A 24,743-nucleotide genomic window follows, 5' to 3' on the forward strand; every position below is an offset into this window, starting at 1 on the left:
AATAAAGTTTTCATAGAACTTTTCTGAGCACACAACTCCCTTGCAGAGTTTTGTGTATCTAAGGTTACAGACTACAAACAAACCCTTCTTATCCGTCAGTGAAATAAAACAGACTACAAACAAATCCTTGGTTTAGTTTGATCCGTCTGTGACTTGTTATTCCCTTGCCTCCTTTAACAGAGTAAATGTTGAGGAGTCTTCGGAGCAGTCTACGTTCTTCCCAGAATCCCAGCTTACTCAGCTATGACAGTGTTTGTGAAAGCAAAGGAGATAGTTAAAAAAAAAATGGAAGAAAGAACAGAGTGAGATCAGGAGTATCATTGTATAAACTTACCACTGAGCTCTGAACTTGTAGCTCCACAAGCTCCACGAGCTACCAGGAAAAAAAACTGTTCTGAAAATATGAAAGGGAAAAATGTAACCAAGAAACAACAGAGAGCAACTTTATCCTCTTCAGAGAGAAGACGAACTTTGCTTATTTTATAGTAAAGGCTCCCACCCTATAATGTGTACCTGTCTTTTAATATAAAACGTGTACAAATGCATGTCGTTCTACCTCATCTCTATTGTTTTATGTTCACATAATAGTCCAATATGTCTGTCCAAATTCTCAGGGTTTCTTACTCACAATCCACCTTTTCAGTCATTGGTTCCTCTTTATTATACTATTCGGCCAACACTATGGGAGCTGGACCTTTCCTTCACTTCCCGGCATGCAATGATCCCAATCCTTGATTAATAGCAACCTCTCTTTACATTCTGCAGAGAAATAAAGATCTGCCCCCTTATACAGTATAGATACAAAGACCGGCCTCTATTTCCAGTAAAGATACAAAGACCTACCCCAATCTCCCATAGAGATACAGAGCCCAACTCATTCTCTCTTTAAAGATACAAAGATTCATCCTCACTTCCAGTAGAAATACAAAGACTTGCCAACACTTCCAATAAGGATACAAAGACCCACCTCTTCTTTCAGTAAAGATTGAAAGACCGATCCCCACTTCCAGTAAAGATACAAAGACCTACCCCCATTTCCAGTAGAAATATAAAGACTTACCTCCATTTCCAGTAGAGATTCAAAAACCCACTCACACTTCCAGTAGAGATACAAAGACTAACCTCCATTTCCAGTAGAGATTCAAAGACCAGTCCCAATTTCCACTAAAGGTACAAAGTGCCCCCCCCCCTACTTCCAGTAGAGATGCAAAGAACAACCTCAATTTTCACTACAGATACAAAGACCCACTACTACTTGCAGTAAAGATACAAAGACCAATCCTCCCTTCCGGTAGAGATACAAAGACCGCCCAACATTTCCAGTAAGGATAAAAAGACCCACTCCTACTTTCAACTAAGATTGAAAGACCCATCCCCACTTCTAGTAAAGGTACAAAACCTAGTCCCCATTTCCAGAACACATACAAAGACTGCACCCACTTACAGTGGAGATAAAAATACCACCCCTCATTTCAGTTTACAAAGACCACCCCCATTTCTAGTAGAGATACAAAATCTCACTACCACTTACAGAAAGATACAAAGACCTACATCCATTTCCAGTAGAGATTCAAAAACCCACTCACACTTCCAGTAGAGATACAAAGACTAACCTCCATTTCCAGTAGAGATTCAAAGACCAGTCCCAATTTCCACTAAAGGTACAAAGTGCCCCCCCCCCTACTTCCAGTAGAGATGCAAAGAACAACCTCAATTTTCACTACAGATACAAAGACCCACTACTACTTGCAGTAAAGATACAAAGACCAATCCTCCCTTCCGGTAGAGATACAAAGACCGCCCAACATTTCCAGTAAGGATAAAAAGACCCACTCCTACTTTCAACTAAGATTGAAAGACCCATCCCCACTTCTAGTAAAGGTACAAAACCTAGTCCCCATTTCCAGAACACATACAAAGACTGCACCCACTTACAGTGGAGATAAAAATACCACCCCTCATTTCAGTTTACAAAGACCACCCCCATTTCTAGTAGAGATACAAAATCTCACTACCACTTACAGAAAGATACAAAGACCTACATCCATTTCCTGTAGAGATAAAAAGACCCACTACTACTTCCAGCATAGAATCAAAGACCTACCACTAAAGATACAAAGACATATCCCTACTTCCAGTAAAGGTGCAAAGACCCCCTCACAATTCCAGTAGAGATTCAAAGACCAACCCCTACTTCTAGTACAGATTCATTCAAAGACCCACCACTACTCCCAGTGGAGAATCAAAGACCCACCACTACTCCCAGTAGAGATTCAAAGACACGCCACTACTCCCATTAGAGATTCAAAGACCCACCACTATTCCCAGTAGAGATTCAAAGACCCACCACTACTCTCAGTAGAGATTCAAAGACCCACCACTACTCCCAGTAGAGATTCACAGACCCACCACTATTCCCAGTAGAGATTCAAAGACCCACCACTACTCTCAGTAGAGATTCAAAGACCCACCACTACTCCCAGTAGAGATTCAAAGACCCACCACTATTCCCAGTAGAGATTCAAAGACCCACCACTACTCTCAGTAGAGATTCAAAGACCCACCACTACTCCCAGTAGAGATTCACAGACCCACCACTACTTCTAGTAGAGATTCAAAGACCCACCACTACTCCCAGTAGAGATTCAAAGACCCACCACTACTCCCAGTAGAGATTCAAAGACCCACCATTACTCCCAGTAGAGATTCACAGACCCACCACTACTTCTAGTAGAGATTCAAAGACCCACCACTACTCCCAGTAGAGATTTAAAGACCCACCACTACTCCCAGTAGAGATTCAAAGACCCTCCACTACGTCTAGTAAAGACTCAAAGACCCACCACTACTTCCAGTAGAGATTCAAAGACCCACCACTACTCTCAGTAGAGATTCAAAGACCCACCACTACTCCCAGTAGAGATTCACAGACCCACCACTACAGATACAAAGACCCACTACTACTTGCAGTAAAGATACAAAGACCAATCCTCCCTTCCGGTAGAGATACAAAGACCGCCCAACATTTCCAGTAAGGATACAAAGACCCACCCCTACTTTCAACAAAGATTGAAAGACCCGTCCCCACTTCTAGTAAAGGTACAATACCTAGTCCCCATTTCCAGAACAGATACAAAGACTGCACCCACTTCCAGTGGAGATGAAAAATACCAACCCCCATTTCAGTTTACAAAGACCACCCCCATTTCTAGTAGAGAAACAAAATCTCACTACCACTTACAGAAAGATACAAAGACCTACATCCATTTCCAGTAGAGATAAAAAGACCCACTACTACTTCCAGCATAGAATCAAAGACCTACCACTAAAGATACAAAGACATATCCCTACTTCCAGTAAAGGTGCAAAGACCCCCTCACAATTCCAGTAGAGATTCAAAGACCAACCCCTACTTCTAGTACAGATTCATTCAAAGACCCACCACTACTCCCAGTGGAGATTCAAAGACCCACCACTACTCCCAGTAGAGATTCACAGACCCACCACTACTCCCATTAGAGATTCAAAGACCCACCACTATTCCCAGTAGAGATTCAAAGACCCATCACTACTCTCAGTAGAGATTCAAAGACCCACCACTACTCCCAGTAGAGATTCACAGACCCACCACTACTTCTAGTAGAGATTCAAAGACCCACCACTACTCCCAGTAGAGATTCAAAGACCCACCACTACTCCCAGTAGAGATTCAAAGACCCTCCACTACGTCTAGTAAAGACTCAAAGACCCACCACTACTTCCAGTAGAGATTCAAAGACCCACCACTACTCTCAGTAGAGATTCAAAGACCCACCACTACTCCCAGTAGAGATTCACAGACCCACCACTACAGATACAAAGACCCACTACTACTTGCAGTAAAGATACAAAGACCAATCCTCCCTTCCGGTAGAGATACAAAGACCGCCCAACATTTCCAGTAAGGATACAAAGACCCACCCCTACTTTCAACAAAGATTGAAAGACCCGTCCCCACTTCTAGTAAAGGTACAATACCTAGTCCCCATTTCCAGAACAGATACAAAGACTGCACCCACTTCCAGTAAAGATGAAAAATACCAACCCCCATTTCAGTTTACAAAGACCACCCCCATTTCTAGTAGAGAAACAAAATCTCACTACCACTTACAGAAAGATACAAAGACCTACATCCATTTCCAGTAGAGATAAAAAGACCCACTACTACTTCCAGCATAGAATCAAAGACCTACCACTAAAGATACAAAGACATATCCCTACTTCCAGTAAAGGTGCAAAGACCCCCTCACAATTCCAGTAGAGATTCAAAGACCAACCCCTACTTCTAGTACAGATTCATTCAAAGACCCACCACTACTCCCAGTGGAGATTCAAAGACCCACCACTACTCCCAGTAGAGATTCAAAGACACGCCACTACTCCCATTAGAGATTCAAAGACCCACCACTATTCCCAGTAGAGATTCAAAGACCCATCACTACTCTCACTAGAGATTCAAAGACCCACCACTACTCCCAGTAGAGATTCACAGACCCACCACTACTTCTAGTAGAGATTCAAAGACCCACCACTACTCCCAGTAGAGATTTAAAGACCCACCACTACTCCCAGTAGAGATTCAAAGACCCACCACTACTCCCAGTAGAGATTCAAAGACCCTCCACTACGTCTAGTAAAGACTCAAAGACCCACCACTACTTCCAGTAGAGATTCAAAGACCCACCACTACTCTCAGTAGAGATTCACAGACCCACCACTACAGATACAAAGACCCACTACTACTTGCAGTAAAGATACAAAGACCAATCCTCCCTTCCAGTAGAGATACAAAGACCGCCCAACCTTTCCAGTAAGGATACAAAGACCCACCCCTACTTTCAACAAAGATTGAAAGACCCGTCCCCACTTCTAGTAAAGGTACAATACCTAGTCCCCATTTCCAGAACAGATACAAAGACTGCACCCACTTCCAGTGGAGATGAAAAATACCAACCCCCATTTCAGTTTACAAAGACCACCCCCATTTCTAGTAGAGATACAAAATCTCACTACCACTTACAGAAAGATACAAAGACCTACATCCATTTCCAGTAGAGATAAAAAGACCCACTACTATTTCCAGCATAGAATCAAAGACCTACCACTAAAGATACAAAGACATATCCCTACTTCCAGTAAATATGCAAAGACCCCCTCACGATTCCAGTAGAGATTCAAAGACCAACCCCTACTTCTAGTACAGATTCATTCAAAGACCCACCACTACTCCCAGTGGAGATTCAAAGACCCACCACTACTCCCAGTAGAGATTCAAAGACATGCCACTACTCCCATTAGAGATTCAAAGACCCACCACTACTTCCAGTAGAGATTCAAAGACCCACCACTACTCCCAGTAGAGATTCAAAGACCCACCACTACTCCCAGTAGAGATTTAAAGACCCACCACTACTCCCAGTAGAGATTCAAAGACCCACTACTACTTCTAGTAGAGATTCAAAGACCCACCACTACTCCCAGTAGAGATTCAAAGACCCACCACTACTTCCAGTACAGATTCAAAGACCCACCACTACTCCCAGTAGAGATTCAAAGACCCTCCACTACGTCTAGTAAAGACTCAAAGACCCACCACTACTTCCAGTAGAGATTCAAAGACCCACCACTACTCTCAGTAGAGATTCAAAGACCCACCACTACTCCCAGTAGAGATTCACAGACCAACCACTACTCCCAGTAGAGATTTAAAGACCCACCACTACTCCCAGTAGAGATTAAAAAACCCACCACTACTTCTAGTAGAGATTCAAAGACCCACCACTACTCCCAGTAGAGATTCAAAGACCCACCACTACTTCCAGTACAGATTCAAAGACCCACCACTATTCCCAGTAGAGATTCAAAGACCCACTAATACTCCCAGTAGAGATTCAAAGACCCACCACTACTCCCAGTAGAGATGCAAAGATCCATCACTACTCCCAGTAGAGATTCAAAGACCCATCACTACTCCCAGTAGAGATTCAAAGACCCACCACTACTCCCAGTAGAGATTCAAAGACCCATCACTACTCCCAGTAGAGATTCAAAGACCCACTACTACTTCTAGTAGAGATTCAAAGACCCATCACTACTCCCAGTAGAGATTCAAAGACCCACCACTACTCCCAGTAGAGATTCAAAGACCAACTACTACTTCTAGTAGAGATTCAAAGACCCACCACTACTCCCAGTAGAGATTCAAAGACCCATCACTACTCCCAGTAGAGATTCAAAGACCCACCACTACTCCCAGTAGAGATTCAAAGACCCACTACTACTTCTAGTAGAGATTCAAAGACCCACCACTACTCCCAGTAGAGATTCAAAGACCCATCACTACTCCCAGTAGAGATTCAAAGACCCACCACTACTCCCAGTAGAGATTCAAAGACCCACCACTACTCCTAATAGAGAGTCAAAGACCCATTACCACCTCCTGCAATGCATTTGATGTCTGCAGAAGACATGGATTATACTGGACAACAGGCAACCGATAGGAAGTTGTAGAGTATTTCAGGGGAAAGGCAACAAAATATTTAAATTAAGTAATTTGCAGATGGTATATTTAATACATGAAATAAAGATGTCTAAGCAGGTAAGGCCTGAGAAAGATGAATGGATGGATAGAAGGAGAGAGATAGATGGATAGATAAATGGATAGATGGATACATAGATGTTTTTCTCTCTTCGGTCCTGCATATGATGATTACAAGAGGTTCTATTACATATATATTCTAATGATACTAAATAACAGACTATAGCCATGTACCACAATGAGCCATGAGTCTCCTTGCACAGAGATATAGACACATTATCTGGGTTGATTATCTCTCGGAGACCTCCGATTTTAGGTCAGTGAGTTGAGAGTTAATGGTCTAAGATGCCTCTTGAACATTACTTCTTTGTGAATATCTCGCCATACATCTATTAATGCACACACTATAATTGCAGACACAAGATATTTTAAGCTCGTTATTTATGATCTTCCGCTGCCGAGATGAAAAAAAATAAATAAAAAATCCAGAAGAATAAAATGTAATGCACTTCTAGGAAATTGCTCATTTTTGAAGAAAGTGAGTGAGGACATTTAATGCCGGCAATAATTTATTTTAATTATTGTAATCTTGGAGTCTTTTAATTAAAATAGCACAAGCATCTCACAATTACGAGGACTTATGGCATTATAGGAAATAAGATCGAGGGATTGATGTTTGTTCTCCATCATATCCGTAATTCTGGGGATATAATCCGGTGCTGCCGTGTAAGCCGCCGCGGCTATTCTCCATTCCGGGAGCGCCGCTCTCTAACCAAGGAACTAAATGAAGTTCATCTGTCAAGAGCAGAAAGCAGACATAAGTCAACGCGGCTATGTAAAGATAAAGTGTATCCATATAACGGAGAGGAGACTGTTGGGTCCTTTCGTGACACCTGCTGGTTGATATTGTCTCCTAGGATCTCCATTTTTGTCAGATTTCTAGGTTTCTAGGGCATGGACTGTTTTTTCCCGCTATAAATAGTCATATATTCAGATTATTAGCACAGGAAGTGAAAGCAGATGCATTTCTCGAATTTTGCCCATATTGTCATGTTAGGTACGGGGAAGTACCAAGCGAACGGTGACAAGGAAGGGAAATCACGCATCTAGGGAATGGGAAGATGGTGACTCCTGAACAAACCTACCGCTGATCCCTTGGGTCCCTCACCACCCTAGATAGGTTTCGCATCTATGTGCCGGGCCGGATGCCTGACGGTTAAGGCTGATGGAGACCACTCAATATAACATATAGTGGGGGCTGTTGTCACTCTAGGTATGGGGGAGTACTAAACAAATGGCTAAAGGGAAGGGAAGGGGAAGCCTGAGTCTAGGGAAGGGAGAGATGATGACCCCTGACTGAACCTACTGCTGATCCCTGGGGTCCCTCACCACCTTAGGCCTGAGACACACATCCGTGCCGCTGGTACGTGTTTGGCAGTTTTTTCACGTACCAGCGGCACAGAGACACGTGGACCTATGTTTTCACTATTGTTTGGACACACGTAAGTATTTTGGAATGGAACGTGTGTCCGTTCCGTACTTCCGCGCGTCCGTGATTTTCGCACGCTGACATGTTGACGTATTTTCCGGCAGCACGGGTGTCACACGGCCCGCACCTGTACCACAGGGATGTAGTATGGATTCGGTTCCGTGTGACACGCGCCAGAGAACACGTGTCATTAATAGTGATGAGCGAGCATGCTTGTCACTACTCGGTACTCGCACGAGTATCGCTGTACTCGGGCTGCTCGGCGGGGACCGAGTAATCTCGCGATACTCGTGCTGTACTCGTGGTCTTCATTTCTGCATGTTGGCGCTCTTTTGAGAGCCAGCCCTCATGCAGGGATTGGCTGGCAGACCACTGCAATGCCACAGCCCTGTTAGTTGTGGAATTGCAGTGATTGGCCGGCCTGCACAGCGTGACCGAGCCTTTATATAGGCCGGCGCGCTGTGCTCTGCTCACAGCTATTCAGACAGTCAGTGTAGGGAGAGTGTCGCTGATTCAGGGAAAGCTTTGCGGCTCTTTATAGCTTTTTCAGTTGCAGGGCTGCAAACAGTGTGACCAAAAGTCCTTCTCAGGACTATTCTAGTTGTATACAGGCAGGCAGGGTATAGCCAGGTCGGAGTACAGTAGCAGAGTCCTTCTCAGGACTACTGTTGCTATATACAGGCAGGGTATAGCCAGGTCTGAATACAGGCTAGTGACCAAAAGAGTCCTTGTCAGGACTATTGTACCAGTATACAGGCAGGCAGGCAGGCAGGGTAGTGGTGACCGTATACCAGCCTTCATCATATCTGGGGCTGGTGTACACAGTGTAAAACAGTCCAGATAGTGTCTGACTTGTCTGTAATTGTCGCTCCCCAAAAAAACCTGTTAGGTTCTTATTGCGTCCGTGCTTGGTTTTTAAAACCGCACGTGTGTGCCTGTTGGTGGCAGCGTACAGGTGCACTTGTGTGCAATTTCCAGAAACTTTAATATAACGCACAAGTAGTGAATATACACGTCAGCAGTGCACAGCATTGCAAAATGCGCAAGGGCATTGGCAAGGAACAAGGAAGTGGACGTGATGGTGGTGCAGGCAGAGGCCGAGGTCGTGGGCAAGCTCTAATTTCGCCACAACAAAGGGCCACATCTAGTCGCTCGCACGTCCTGTCCCAAATTCTTGGGGACCGCAGCAGTACACCGCTCTTGAACCAAGACCAGTGTCAACAGGTTGTTAGTTGGATAGCAGATAATGCTTCCAGTCAGATTGGCACCACCACAAACACTCTGTCTTCCACACGGTCAAGTGTCAGTAGCCGTGATACTGCACCGCACATTTCTGAACCTGATCCTCCTTCCTACCACCAGGCTGAGTACACGTCCTCCTCGGACATTAATGATCCCACACTTGGACACTCGGAAGAGCTGTTAACGTTTCCATTCACACATTCTGGCCTCTCGCCAGCTCATATTGAAGTGGGTCATGAGGAGATCGTCTGTACAGATGGCCAAATATTTGAGCAGCCACGTTCTCACGAAGTTGGCAACGTGTCTCAACAAGTGGTGGACGATGATGAGACACAATTGTCAGGAAGTCAGGAGGAGGAGCAGGGTGCGGAAGAGGAAGACGACGTGGTGGATGATCCAGTAACTGACCCAACCTGGCAGGAGGATATGCAGAGCGAGGACAGCAGTGCACAGGGGGAGGGAGGCGTAGCATCACAACAGGCAGTAAGAAGCAGGGTGGTGGCCCCAGGCAGAAGTCAGGCAACCGTTCCCCGGAACAACACGACGACACAAGGTGCCTGTACAAATGTTAGGTCTTCCCGAGTCTGGCAGTTTTTTAAGTTGGATCCAGATGATTCTAAAAAGGCCATTTGCAACACCTGCCGTGCCAGCATCAGCAGGGGTACCAAAACTAGCAGCCTGACCACCACCAGCATGATCAGGCACATGTCAGCCAAGCACCCGACTTTGTGGGAAGTACAACAGAGTCGAGGAGCAGTGCTTGCTGATGTCACTGCTACGTCTTCGCTGGTTGTGCATGCGAGCCAATCCCCTGTCCATGCTGCCTGCGAACAAGCCTCCTCCACTCCTGCACCTGCAGTTGCCTACGCAGAAAGAACACCATCATCAAGCACGTCCTTGTCCCAGCGCAGCGTTCAGTTATCCATTCAGCAAACCTTTGAACGCAGGCGCAAATACACTGCCAACACCCCACATGCCACAGTTCTAAATGCTAACATTTCGCGACTGCTTGCGCTGGAAATGTTGCCTTTTAGGCTGGTGGAGACAGAAGCATTCCGTGACCTGATGGCGGCAGCTGTCCCACGTTACTCGGTCCCCAGCCGCCACTATTTCTCCCGGTGTGCCGTCCCCGCGTTGCAGAACCACGTGTCACAAAACATCACACGTGCCCTGAACAACGCTGTTTCACCCAAGGTCCACCTAACCACAGACACGTGGACAAGTGCTTGTGGGCAAGGCCGCTACATCTCGTTGACGGCACACTGGGTTAATATTGTGGAAGCTGGGACCCAGTCTGAGCGAGGGACGGAACACGTCCTTCCCACACCAAGGTTTGCAGGCCCTACCTCAGTCAGTGTTTCACCCACACTCTACAGCTCCGGAATGTCATGCTCTTCAGCCTCCTCCTCCTCCTGCGCATCCTCATCAACTGTGCCCTCCACACCAGTCACAAGCTGGAAGCACTGCAGCACTGCCTCGGCGAAGCGGCAACAGGCTGTGCTGAAGCTAATCTGCATAGGTGACAAACCCCACAATGCAGAAGAGCTGTGGACAGCTCTGAAACAGCAGGCAGATCACTGGCTCACACCTCTGAACCTAAAGCCAGGAAAGGTCGTGTGTGACAATGGCCGGAACCTGGTGGCGGCTTTGAGGCGAGGCCAGCTGACACATGTTCCATGCGTGGCTCATGTGCTCAACCTCGTGGTTCAGCGGTTTATAAAGTCATACCCAGAGCTGTCTGATCTGCTGGTAAAAGTTCGCCGCCTGTCTGCACATTTTCGAAAGTCACCTACTGCTTCAGCCGGCCTTGCCGGCTTTCAGCGCCGTTTGCATCTTCCGGCTCACAGACTGGTGTGTGATGTCCCCACGCGTTGGAATTCAACTCTGCACATGTTGGTCAGGATATGTGAGCAGAAGAGGGCAGTTGTTGAGTACCTGCGTCACCTAAGCCGTCGGGAAATGGGTCAAACTCCACACATAACACCTGAGGAGTGGAGATGGATGTCAGACCTATGTACCATCCTCCAAAACTTTGAGGACTCCACCAAGATGGTGAGTGGTGATGACGCCATTATTAGCGTCACCATACCGCTACTCTGCCTTCTAAAACGGTCTCTGCTGAAAAACAAACATGATGCATTGCAGGCGGAGCGCGATGAGTTGCAGCAAGAAACAGTAGTGGGTGTGGGTGATAACACACAGCCCAGCCTCGTCTCATCACAACGTGCAGTGGAGGACTATGACGAGGAGGAGGATGAAGACATGGAGCAACTCTCCGGCCAAATTGAGGATATGACATGCACACCAGTCATATCCTCGGTTCAGCGTGGCTGGCCAGAGGACAGGGTAGATGAGGAGGAGGAGGAGGAGGAGGAGGAGGACAGCATGTTCAGTCATCTTGTTGGTCAGGCTACTGAAGTCCTGGCTGTTAAGAGTCTGGCGCACATGGCTGACTTTATGGTAAGCTGCCTGTCTCGTGACCCTCGCGTTAAGAACATCTTGGCCGACAATCATTACTGGTTGGTAACACTGTTAGACCCACGCTACAAGGAGAACTTTTTGTCTCTTATTCCCGTGGAGGAGAGGTCAGCCAAAATGCAGCAGTTCCGGAAGGCCATACTCACGGAAGTAGGCAAAGCATTCCCCTCACAAAACGCTAGCGGCATAGGTCAGGAATCAGTGGACAACCGAGGCGTACAGCCGAGAGAGGCACAAGTCCAATCCGCCAGAGGTAGGGGAACAGTCTTTAAGATGTGGGACAGTTTTCTCAGCCCCTCACGTACCACAGCCCCTGAGGTGCGGGGTAGTGCCACAAGAAATCCTAAGTTTGCCCAGATGCTGAAGGAGTACCTTGCAGATCGAACAACTGTACTCCGACATTCCTCTGTGCCTTACAATTATTGGGTATCCAAGCTGGACACGTGGCATGAATTGGCTCTCTACGCCTTGGAAGTCCTGGCCTGCCCTGCTGCTAGCGTTTTGTCAGAGCGTGTTTTTAGTGCCGCAGGTGGAATCATTACAGATAAACGCACCCGCCTGTCAACTGAAAATGCTGACAGGCTGACTCTGATCAAGATGAACAAGGGTTGGATTGGGCCAGACTTCACCACACCACCAGCAAATGAGAGCGGAATTTAAAGTTTGCCATGTACCTCCACTCACCCATGGGTACACACTTCTGGACTTTGGATAATCGCTGGACTGCTCCTCCTTCTCCTCATGCGCCACCATGATGATGACCGTTACAAATTGCAATACTTAGGCCTTTGTTTCAGGTATACCCCCAGTGGTAAATTTTTTCGCCCATTCTTTGCAGAATGGACATTACAACGACAGGAGACCCGCTCCTTTGCAATGGGAACAATGTTTTGAGGCCCTCATGCACGTCTCTACCCAGGGACAACGTGGAGCCTCCCAATTTTTGGCTGCCCTGCCTAAGGGCTATACTATAATACACCCACTTCCTTAAAATGGACACTTAATGTTTTGAGGCCCTCATGCACGTCTCTACCCAGGGACAACGTGGAGCCTCCCAATTTTTGGCTGCCCTGCCTAAGGGCTATACTATAATACACCCACTTCCTTAAAATGGACACTTAATGTTTTGAGGCCCTCATGCACGTCTCTACCCAGGGACAACGTGGAGCCTCCCAATTTTTGGCTGCCCTGCCTAAGGGCTATACTATAATACACCCACTTCCTTAAAATGGACACTTAATGTTTTGAGGCCCTCATGCACGTCTCTACCCAGGGACAACGTGGAGCCTCCCAATTTTTGGCTGCCCTGCCTAAGGGCTATACTATAATACACCCACTTCCTTAAAATGGACACTTAATGTTTTGAGGCCCTCATGCACGTCTCTACCCAGGGACAACGTGGAGCCTCCCAATTTTTGGCTGCCCTGCCTAAGGGCTATACTATAATACACCCACTTCCTTAAAATGGACACTTAATGTTTTGAGGCCCTCATGCACGTCTCTACCCAGGGACAACGTGGAGCCTCCCAATTTTTGGCTGCCCTGCCTAAGGGCTATACTATAATACACCCACTTCCTTAAAATGGACACTTAATGTTTTGAGGCCCTCATGCACGTCTCTACCCAGGGACAACGTGGAGCCTCCCAATTTTTGGCTGCCCTGCCTAAGGGCTATACTATAATACACCCACTTCCTTAAAATGGACACTTAATGTTTTGAGGCCCTCATGCACGTCTCTACCCAGGGACAACGTGGAGCCTCCCAATTTGTGGCTGCCCTGGCAAAGGGCTATACTGAAATAGACCCACTTCCTTACAATGGGCACTTCAGGTTTACAGGCCATCATGCACGTCTCTATCCAGGGACAATGTGGAGCCTCCCAATTTGTGGCTGCCCTGGCAAAGGGCTATACTGAAATAGACCCACTTCCTTACAATGGGCACTTCAGGTTTACAGGCCCTCATGCACGTCTGTATGCAGGGGCATTGGTGAACCTCACAATTTTGGACTGCCCTGGCAAAGGAAAATACTACAAAGACTCACTTCCTCAAAATGGGCACATTAGACTCAAGAGGCCTTCATGTACGTCTCTTCTCAGGGACATCGGAGTGCCACACAATGTTTTCACGTAAAATCTTTCATGTATTAATCTCAAAAAGTAACATACACCAGCTCTATCTCACTATAGGGTATGTGCCCTTAACATTTCTGCCATGAAAAATCATTTTGGGGTCATTTTGGAAGGTTTTCTGGTGAGTCCGTAAAAATGGCGTGAAACGCGGACAAAATTGTTCACAGCTGTGACTTTTGAGTGATAAATGCTTCAAGGGGTCTTCCCCATGCTGTTGCCATGTCATTTGAGCACTCTTCTGAGACTTTTGTGCCATTTTTAGGGTTTCTCCATGCTGCCGGGGGGTCATTTCACAAAAACACTCGGGTCTCCCATAGGATAACATTGGGCTCGTTGCTCGGCCCGAGTACACGAGTATCTTGGGAGGCTCGGCCCGAGCTTCGAGCACCCGAGCTTTTTAGTACTCGCTCATCACTAGTCATTAATTTAAAAATAAAAAAACACATACTCACCTCCACCAGCCCCGCAGATTCTTCCGCTGCAAAATGTTCCTGCCTGCCGCCGCTCGTTATGAGCGTGTAAAGGAGGTGGGCGTGCTGTCACGGGCGCTAATCTCCACCCCTCCGCTCGGCCAGAAGCAGCATCAGCGGGGAGTGGGCGGGGCTGGAGCCGAAGATCAGGACCCTGGACAGCAGCGCGGACCACGTGAGTATGCAAATTACCGGTTCTCAGTGTGCTATCGCGGATAGCACACGGAGAACACACGTGGACCGCACGTACCCGAGACACGTACTTACCACACGCAACATGCAGGGAAAATACATGTCTTGCGGCACATGCGTGTTTTTAACGGATGTGTGTTGGAGGCCTTAGATAGGTTCCACAACTATGCACTGAGCCAGATACCTGATGGTTAAGGTTGATGTAGACCACTAGACATAGCATTTAGTGGGGGTTTTTGTCACTCTAGGTACGGGGGTGTACTAAGCGAACAGCTAAAGGGAAGGGAAGAGGAAGCCTGAGTCTAGGGAAGGGAGAGATGGTGACCCTTGACCAAATCTATCGCTGGTCCCTGTCCTCACAACCCTATGAGCCGAGCTGGATAACTGACCCTAGGTATCCCTAGTGCTGACCCTAAATAGGGAACTGATGGGATGAGGTCTTCGTTAACCCCACTAAACACTATAGAAGACACAAGGAGGACACATATTTGAAAATGCATGAACTACTTATCTACAAATGACTCAAGTAAAAGTTCAGCAAAGTTTTCAATAATGATACCACAGAGGAGTACAAGCCACCTGCTTGCAACCAAGGCTTGAAGGAACTGAAAATATCACAAGCACCAGTCCAAGGAAAGAAGAGGTATATAAGCAGCAAGAGAATACTGATGATCAGCAGATGGGCGGAAGGTGAGTTCCTGCTGGGTCCAAATGGAGGAGAGATGAAAATCCAACAGGAGAGCTACCTAATACCAATGAATACTGACAGCAGGAACAATGGAAAGTCAGGGAGCATTTTACACAGCCAGATGCTGTGACCTTCTATAGCCAGGAACCACATGACTGTCACCCGTGACACACCCGTGACACATAGAAAGAAAAGTGAAGCAAGTAGCCATATGGTCCCAAAAAATGTGTTAAGGCCAATTCTATCTGGACATCAAAAACACTTGAATTAGAAATTTGCATCGTTGGTGGGGAGAGAAATGGTGCAAGCTTCAGTGCTGGATCATTGGATAATTTTACTTCTACTGTGACTAAGAGATGGGCGAACCCTCTGAAACTTGATTTGGAAAATCCACTCAGATTTCAACAACAGACCTTTGTGCTGATGATCTGGCCTCCTACTTTACCGAGAAAATAGAAAATATCCACCCGGCCATAAAGTGGTGTAATTCCCATCCCTCCACACATCCCGTCTGGCTCACTCTCCACATTTGACCCAGTCACAGAGGAGGAAGTCTCCAGGCTCTTCTCCTCTTCTCGTCCTACCACGTGCACTATTGACCCCATACCCTCACACTTACTCCAGTCCCTCTCTCCCGTTGTCACTACTCAGCTAACTAAAATCTTCAATCTCCCTCTCTTCTGGCATGTTCCCCTCCTCCCTCAAACACTCTATCATTACTCCATTATTAAAAACCCTCCTCTTGACCCATCTTGCACAAATAACTACGAATCAGCCTGAAATCTCCCCTTTATCTCTAAACTCTTGGAGCGCCTGGTCTATTCCCGCCTCACCCGCTACCTCTCCAATCACCTATCACCTATCTGGCTATTCATTATTCGGATGCTTCCGCACTGGCTGCCCATACTATACAGGATCTAATTTGAATTGCTTGTTCTCATCTACAAAGCTCTCCGAGGTATGGCACCCAAATAAGTCTCCACCCTCATCTCTGTCTAACGCCCTACCTGTTCTTTACGCTCCGCAAGCAACTTTCAACTAACATCCACACTAATCCTAAACTTCCCACTCCCATTTCCAAGACTTATCCCAAGCTGCACCAATTTTCTGGAATGCTCTACTCCATGAAATAAGGACTAACTACAACTTACTCAGTTTTAGATGCTCCCTAAAAGCTCATTTTTTTCTAGAGTGGCCTATCACGTTCCCTAACCAAAGTCCATTTATATACAGCCCATTCACTGTTTCTCTGAACATAATTCTCCATCAAACTCCACTGCACCCAAAAACACTACAAATATTGGCAGGTGACTGGCTCATGTGTGGCGCCCCTGAGGCTTCGGTCACCACAGAGTACTGCACCTCACTTAAGGTGCAGTACTCATCCTGGGTCCGGAGGAGGTCGGTGCCGTTTCCACATCCATTCATTCCATACGTACAGTAGGTTGCCCTCCCCACGAAGGACCGGGCTATGGTCTCTGATGAGCAGGATTTCCATTATTTTTGCTTTAATTATTGTATTCTCTATAACTGTTACTTATGTATAATTGTATATGAAACTCTGAATTCTAAAGCGCCGTGGAATATGTTGTTGCTATATAAAGATTATTATTATTATTATTTTATTTATTTGTTTAGAATTAGAAAAATTATACACACTTTGCCCCTGTCCTCATTTGTTGAGCCACATGCCCCTGTCCTCTCTAGTCCACACTCCTCTCCTGACGTCATTCATCTTCTTCCACTATACACAGAAAATTTCAGCCCCTTTAAGTTGACTATGCTTCAAAATGTCATAATGTTGCCCCAGGGCCGTGACGTGATAGTGTGTATTAGACTGACGTCGTTTGGTGACGGCATGATTATTTGAGGTTTGGTGAAAGCACAGAGGTCAAAGATGTCGGGAGAAAATTGAAGAAGTCTCCTTAAGACCAGACTGGAGAGACAAGGGCTAAGGAGGGGTGGTTATAATTATTGTTTTAACCACTTTCTGACTCACCTCACTTATACTGATGACTTACTTAATGTTGAGGAGCATTGCTGTGATGACGAAAACTTGGGTGTAATAAGACACCAAACTAATAGGTGTTGCCAGGTACACCAGTGAAGTGGATCTTCAGGATCAGTACACTAGGGGTCTCTAGACACAGCTAGTGAGGGGCAGTCAAACAAGCCAGGGGTCGAAAGCCAGGAAATAACGAGTATGACAAAAGGAGCGAGCAGAGACGAAGTCAGGAGACAAGCCGGGGTCAGTAAACAGAGAGGTCACATAAGTACAAGGGAGGGAGCAGAGATGGAGTTAGGGGATGAGCTGGGGTCATTAAACAGAGGGGTCACATAAGTACAAGGGAGCGAGCAGAGCCGGAGTCAGGGGACGAGCCGATGTTGGTAAGCAGAGGGGTCACATAAGTACAAGAGAGCGAACAGAGCCAGAGTCAGGGAACAAGCCGAGGTCAGGGAGTCAGGAAATCAAGTCAGTATGTAAGGAGACGGGAGAGGAACAGAGGAACTAGGTAACAGGACAAGATCAGGTCAGACACCTATGGGAACCAGAGATGTCCACTGGAAAACAGGAACTATTACTGGTGGTGTTCCGGGTGTAATAGCTCCCAGATAAAGTGGAGCAATCACCTGAATCGAGGCTCCAAAAAACAGACCCCTCCCATACTACACAGAATTTGACCAGGAATCGGGGATAAATATGAGGCCCAGAATATGTTCTACAGGAGAGCAGAGGGCCGCTAAGCAGAATCATGACAATTACCTCTTCCCAGAGCATGAGAGCAGGGTAAGGGACATTTGATTGAGGGTCCTAAGTAAAGATAGGTGGATAAGACATTGATCCATTGTACTTTGGTCCATTGGTCAGGCCAATAATCTGAGGCCACAGTATGGGAGACTCGTGAATCTTCTAGCTTTCGGGGATACCCTGTGCAGCTTTTGATTAGCCAGGGATTGTGCGACATCATCATGGTGGCATATCACAAAGGTCAGCATGACTAGTCAAATCGATGCTGCGGATCTCAAAGGGTAAGGGTTACATAAGCCCCCCATCCGGTGGCCATAGATCACTGATCTGACCGATGGACCAAAGTCCAGAAAATCAACCCTAAGGATAGATCATTTATATGTAAATCCTGGACAACCCTTTTAAGTTTCTTAAAAATGCAACAGGAAAATCGATTGATGCTTGTGACAGATGAATACACAACTTTTACTTAACAGTAATCACTACCTATCAGGATGACTGAGGATGGCAGAAATCTATTTCCAGTCTTAACCTTTCAAATTTCTGGTAAACATCTATTTCCATCAATGCATTTGTGCTTGGAATATCCAGACTTATATTATGGTCAATCCTGAGCACACAATCTATATGGGAAATGCATTGCCGATGGTCCGGTCCACCTGAAAAGCTACCGCGGGATCATTAAACCTGACATACATCTTGCTAATGATGCTTTGGACTGAAGAATATTCCTTTATTCCCCTGACAAGGCAGCCCATGGCATTGATTAGACCTGATATTTACAACAAATTCCCATTATAGTTTTCCCTAGCCGGGGGGTAGAGGACTCAGAATACAGGAATAAGTAGCGGCACTTGGGCGTCAGTGGTTGGAGGGGTTTTCAGGTTACTGATCCTGGTTCCAATTAACACTTATCTAGAGGAAGCATGGCTGCCCGACTTGTCATCTGCTCTTAAACACATGCTTATACATTGATTTACTTTTTCAATACCAATGGTGTAAAGAAACTGATGACATGCTGCTAATTATATATTTGAAATCTACGTAGAGATCTAAGCAAAAGAAAGTATTTGCTGTATGATAACAAGATGTCAAGATAGCGCAATCACAGGGTGCAAATAACTTGTCGATAACAGTCACCGTCAGGAAAATGATAAAATAGAATTGAATTTTGAAATTTCATTTGAATTTGCTCAAAAAAATGTACTTGAATCAAATGTGCTTTATTATATTTTGACATTTTTTCCAGACCCCAAAGTAATAAAAAGTAGGAAAAAGAAAAAAAGTATACTCACCTCTCCCCTGACCGGCTTGTGCTGTTCCCCCACGCTTGTCATAGCTCCAGTCAAGTCTTCTGTCACAACTGGTCTTCAACCTTCTTCACAGGTTCCATCTGATCTTCAATCTTCTTCACGGGTTCCATCTGGTCTTCAATCTTCTTCACAGGTTCCATCTGATCTTCAATCTTCTTCACGGGTTCCATCTGGTCTTTGATCTTCTTTACAGGTACCATCTGGTCTTCGATCTTTACAGGCTCCATCTGCTCTTCGATCTTCTTCACAGGTTCCGTCTGGTCTTCAACCTTCTTTACAGGCTCCGTCTGGTCTTCTATCCTCTTCACAGGTTTTGTTTGGTCCTCAATCTTCTTTACAGGTTCTGTCGGTTTTCCATCTTCTTTACAGGTGCTGTCTGGTCTACCAATTTTCTTTACACATTCCATCTGGTCTTCGATCTTCTTCACAGGTTCTGTCTGGGCTTCAACCTTCCTCACAGGGTCCATCTGGTCTTCGATCTTCTTCACGGGTTCTGTCTGGTCTTCGATCTTCTTCACAGGTTCCGTCTGGTCTTCAATCTTCCTCACGGGTTCTGTCTGGTTTTCAATATTTTTTACAGGTTCCGCCTGGTCTTTGATCTTCTTTACAGGTTCTGTTTGGTTTTAATCTTCTTTACTGGTTCCTTCTGGTCTTCGATCTTCTTCATAGGTTCTGTCTGGTCTGTGATCTTCTTCAAAGTTTCTGCCTGGTCTTCGGTGTCTCCAGAAAATGCTTAGTTTCACAGTGTCATGACATTGTAGTGTGTCATGCATAATGATGTTGCTTAAGGACTATTCATCGTTGGAGGCAATAAAGACTGGACGGGACTTGTGAAGAAGACTGAAGAGTTTCTGTGACTAAAGAATCTTGGTGACTGTTGCAGTTTTTCTCCATGAGACAACTAGAGATAGGTTGTTTGTGGTTTTCCCTTGTTTGTATTCCCTGTGTGTCCTTTAGCACCTAGTGTGGTTGGTGAAGAGCTCATCCCATTTGCTTCCTACCTAGAGCCCAGATCAGGGTCAGCCTAGGGCCAGGTATTCGACTCGTATGGAAACTATCTAGGGTGGTGAGGGAACCCAAGGACCAGCAGTAGGCTTGGTCAGGGGTCACCATCTCCCACTTCCCAAGACACAGGGTTTCCCTTACCTTTCCTTTTGCTGTTCGCTTAGTACTTCCCCGTACTTAGCGGGACAACTTGGCTGCGTCTGGACGTCAGATTAGGAATAGAGTGTATCGAATTCAGCTGGGCTTGGTGCTGCTCTTTACTAAACTTCTTCTGGAGATAAGTTGTTCATGCGCTTTCCCCCTGTGTGTCCTCCTGTCTTCTTTACTGTTGCGTGGGGCTGATGAAAAGCTCATCCCACCCGTTCCCTATTTAGAGTCCAGTCATTCTAGGGTCAGGTATCCGGCTTAACACATTGGTGCAAAACCTATATAGAGGGGTGAGGGACCCCGAGGACCAGCAGTAGGCTTGGTCAGGGGTCACCATCTTCCACTTCCCTAGACACAGAGTTTCCCTTACCTTTCCTTTCGCTGTTCGCTTAGTACTTCCCCGTACTTAGCGGGACATCTTGGCTGCGCCTGGACGTCAGATTAGGAATAGAGTGGATTGAATTCGGCTGGGCTTTTCTGTACAGCCCTGATCTCGGGGTCATCACTTTCTGATCAGTAATGGTCCCAATGGCCCTGTGATAATGATAAGTTTCATTGTTGGCAAAATCTCTTTAATGAGTCAAGAAGATATAACACAAAAGGTTGAAAACGCATTTTGAACTTTTGTACTTTTTGTGCCCGGCACCAAACTAAGTTTGTCTCAGTAATCACTTGGACACTAAATCGCTTCAGCACACTCTCAATGTCATTAGCCCGGACACAAAAACAATTGATTTAGCTATTAAGTAGCTACAATGAAAACACCTTGATCTTTTCTTCTGGATAATTTCATTAGAGTTTTATTGAAACATGCAACATTAAGTCTAGGAAAATATACAGCGAAGAGGAAAGTTATGTTCCCCCTACAGCAAAATTTCTTCAATTTCTGAGACTTTTTTTACTATTATTTGGAAAAACTCACTTTTATTCATTGCCTCGTAAGTAATCACTTTTATTTATCAATTTTTAAAAGTGTTTTGTTTCTATAATTCTGGATTGTTCTATGCATCTGGCATTTTTATACAATCCATTTGCTAATTTTTCAGATTGGCATTTTCATGATTGGTGAGGTTTTCAGCGATCGGTCCTCACAGCGGTCATATATCTATTACTTACTCATAAAGAAGGTAATAAGTGCAACACCACTATGGACACCTTGAGGGCATTTTTTTGTTATTTCTTTACATTATTTTTTGGATAAAAAATCATTCTTGTAAGGGTGTTTTATTACAAATTCTGGACCAATAGGTTTCTGTAACTGTAAGAATCACAGGGGAGTACCAGGTATTTAAGGCACCTTCCCCCCTATTGGGAGGTGCCTGTGCAACATTAGTCTTCAGTAGCCTGTGAGCCTCTTGACTACTAGCTCATTGTCAGATCTGAGAATCCTGCTCCAGATGTGGTACTTGCCAGTATGCCCGATCCATTCCTGATTCCGTACCCGAACCCATTCCGAGTGCTTGAACCTGCCCCAATATACTGGTTCCTTGCGCTACCATTTCTGGTTCCCAGTACCAGCCTGTGCTCCAGTATCCTGTATCTGTGCCCCTGTCCTGGTGCCAGGCTGTGTTGCTGTATCCTGTATCTGTGCCCCTGTCCTGGTGCCAGGCTGTGTTGCTGTATCCTGTATCTGTGCCCCTATCCTGGTGCCAGCCTGTGTTCCTGTATCTGTATCCATGCCCTTGTCCTGGTGCCAGCCTGTGTTCCTGTATCCTTTATCTGTGCCCCTATCCTGGTGCCATTCTGTGTTCCTGTATCCTGTATCCGTGCCCTTGTCCTGGTGCCAGCCTGTGTTCCAGTATCCTTTATCTGTGCCCCTATCCTGGTGCCATTCTGTGTTCCTGTATCCTGTATCCGTGCCCTTGTCCTGGTGCCAGCCTGTGTTCCAGTATTCTTTATCTGTGCCCCTATCCTGGTGCCAGGCTGTGTTCCTGTATCCTTTATCTGTGCCCCTATCCTGGTGCCATCCTGTGTTCCTGTATCTGTATCCGTGCCCTTGTCCTGGTGCCAGCCTGTGTTCCAGTATCTGTATATGTGCCCGAGTCCTGCTGCAACAGGCTCTGGTGAATGCACGACAGTCGCTTAGTCAGGCTCCTTCCAGGGTAAGGCGGCGATCCTCGGTCTAGTCTGGATCCACATTCCGATCTCTGCCGTATCAGTCGTTGCAGTTCCACCCGTAACAAATCTACTTAGAATAGTCCAGAAGGAGAGAGATTAGGGTACAACCCTGCAGTCAGAATCCTCTCACCCCCAAATTCAATGATAATTTATTCTGGGGTCTGCTATCTAATGTGATGCACTGTAAAATCCTATGTGAAAAAAGTGCCCTATAAAGCCATGTTCACATTGCCTCTTTTTCTGGCAGTCAAAAACATCCATTTTTCATGCAGAATATGCTGTAAGAGTCGGTCCCATTTTTTGGCATTTTCTCTGCATGTTTAAACTCTGCGTATTTTTGTTAACATTTTTTGCTGCCTAAAACTTTTTTATCAACTTTTTTGCCACTGTTTTTCCTCTTTTTTGGGGCATTTTTTAACGGTTTTTTTTTTTTAAAACCTATTACAAACTTACACTTTCATTACTTCATGTTCAAAAGCTTAGAATTTGCTAAAAAAAAAAAAATGCTTGAACGCCTTGAAGGCATCTTTTTTACGTTTCCATTGACTTCCACCTAAAAAATTGACATATCACTTTCTTAAGCGCATGGTGCCTTTGTGAGCCTAAAGAGTTTTACAGATGCTCAAAAGACTGAACATATGAACAGTAAAATGCTTTTATATAAAAATGGATGGAGCAATGGAAAAAAAATGTTGGAAAAACATGCAGTGTGGAGTGGACATAGCAAAATAAAATGAAAAATCATACAAAAAATAAAAAAGACCACTGAAGTAAGTCATCAATAAAGCAAATCTGGAATCAGGCTTTCTTCTATCTTGTGTCTTCATATTTAACCCCATTACAACCTTTCTGCTAATTAGAAGAACGCTCAAGTGATCGTACAATGCAGGCATTAAAATCAACAAAAGTTAAAAAAAATATGAAAAAAATAAAAAATAAATAAAATTTCAAATCACCCCACTTTTGCCCCATTGAAAATAATGATAATAAAAAAAAATACACATATTCGGCATCAGAAATGCTATCAAAATATAACATCAATTACCATATTTTTCGTTTTCTAAGACGCACCCCAAATTTAGAGATAAAAAAGGTTAAAAAAGGGTCTGTCTTATAATCTGGTGGTGTCTTACCGGAGGGGGGTGGCAGCGGTGGTGGAGCGGGGTCACAGGAGGCAGAGGTTGTGCTGGAGTAGGGCGATGCTGGATGATGTGCTGGCTGCAGTGGGGGCGCTGTGCTGGCTGCGGTGGGTGCGGCTGTGCTGGCTGCAATGGGGGCTGTAGTGCTGGCTGCAGTGGGGGCGGCTGTACTGACAGCGGTGATGGCGGCTGTGCTGGCTGCGGTGGTGGCGGCTGTGCTGGCTGCGGTGGTGGTGGCTGTGCTGGTGGTGGCTGTGCTGGCTGCAGTGGGGTCGGCTGTACTGGCTGCAGTGGGGGCGGCTGTGCTGGCTGCAGTGGGGGCGGCTGTACTGGCTGCAGTAGGGGCGAGTGTGCTGGCTGCAGTGGGGGCGGCTGTGCTGGCTGCAGTAGGGGCGGCTGTGCTGGCTGCAGTGGGGGTGGCTGTGCTGGCTGCAGTAGGGGCAGCTGTGCTGGCTGCAGTAGGGGCAGCTGTGCTGGCTGCAGTGGGGGCGGCTGTACTGGCTGCAGTGGGGGCGGCTGTGCTGGCTGTGGTGGGGGCGGCTGTACTGGCTGCAGTGGGGGCGGCTGTACTGGCTGCAGTAGGGGCGAGTGTGCTGGCTGCAGTGGGCGCGGCTGTACTGGCTGCAGTAGGGGCGAGTGTGCTGGCTGCAGTGGGGGCGGCTGTGCTGGCTGCAGTGGGGGCGGCTGCGCTGGCTGCAGTGGGGGCGGCTGTACTGGCTGCAGTAGGGGCGAGTGTGCTGGCTGCAGTGGGCGCGGCTGTACTGGCTGCAGTAGGGGCGAGTGTGCTGGCTGCAGTGGGGGCGGCTGTGCTGGCTGAAGTGGGGGCGGCTGTACTGGCTGCAGTAGGGGCGAGTGTGCTGGCTGCAGTGGGCGCGGCTGTACTGGCTGCAGTAGGGGCGAGAGTGCTGGCTGCAGTGGGGGCGGCTGTGCTGGCTGCAGTGGGGGCGGCTGTGCTGGCTGCAGTGGGGGCAGCTGTACTGGCTGCAGTAGGGGCGAGTGTGCTG

Source organism: Anomaloglossus baeobatrachus, chromosome 12, assembly GCF_048569485.1.
Source record: "Anomaloglossus baeobatrachus isolate aAnoBae1 chromosome 12, aAnoBae1.hap1, whole genome shotgun sequence".
NCBI classification, from domain to species: Eukaryota; Metazoa; Chordata; class Amphibia; order Anura; family Aromobatidae; genus Anomaloglossus; species Anomaloglossus baeobatrachus.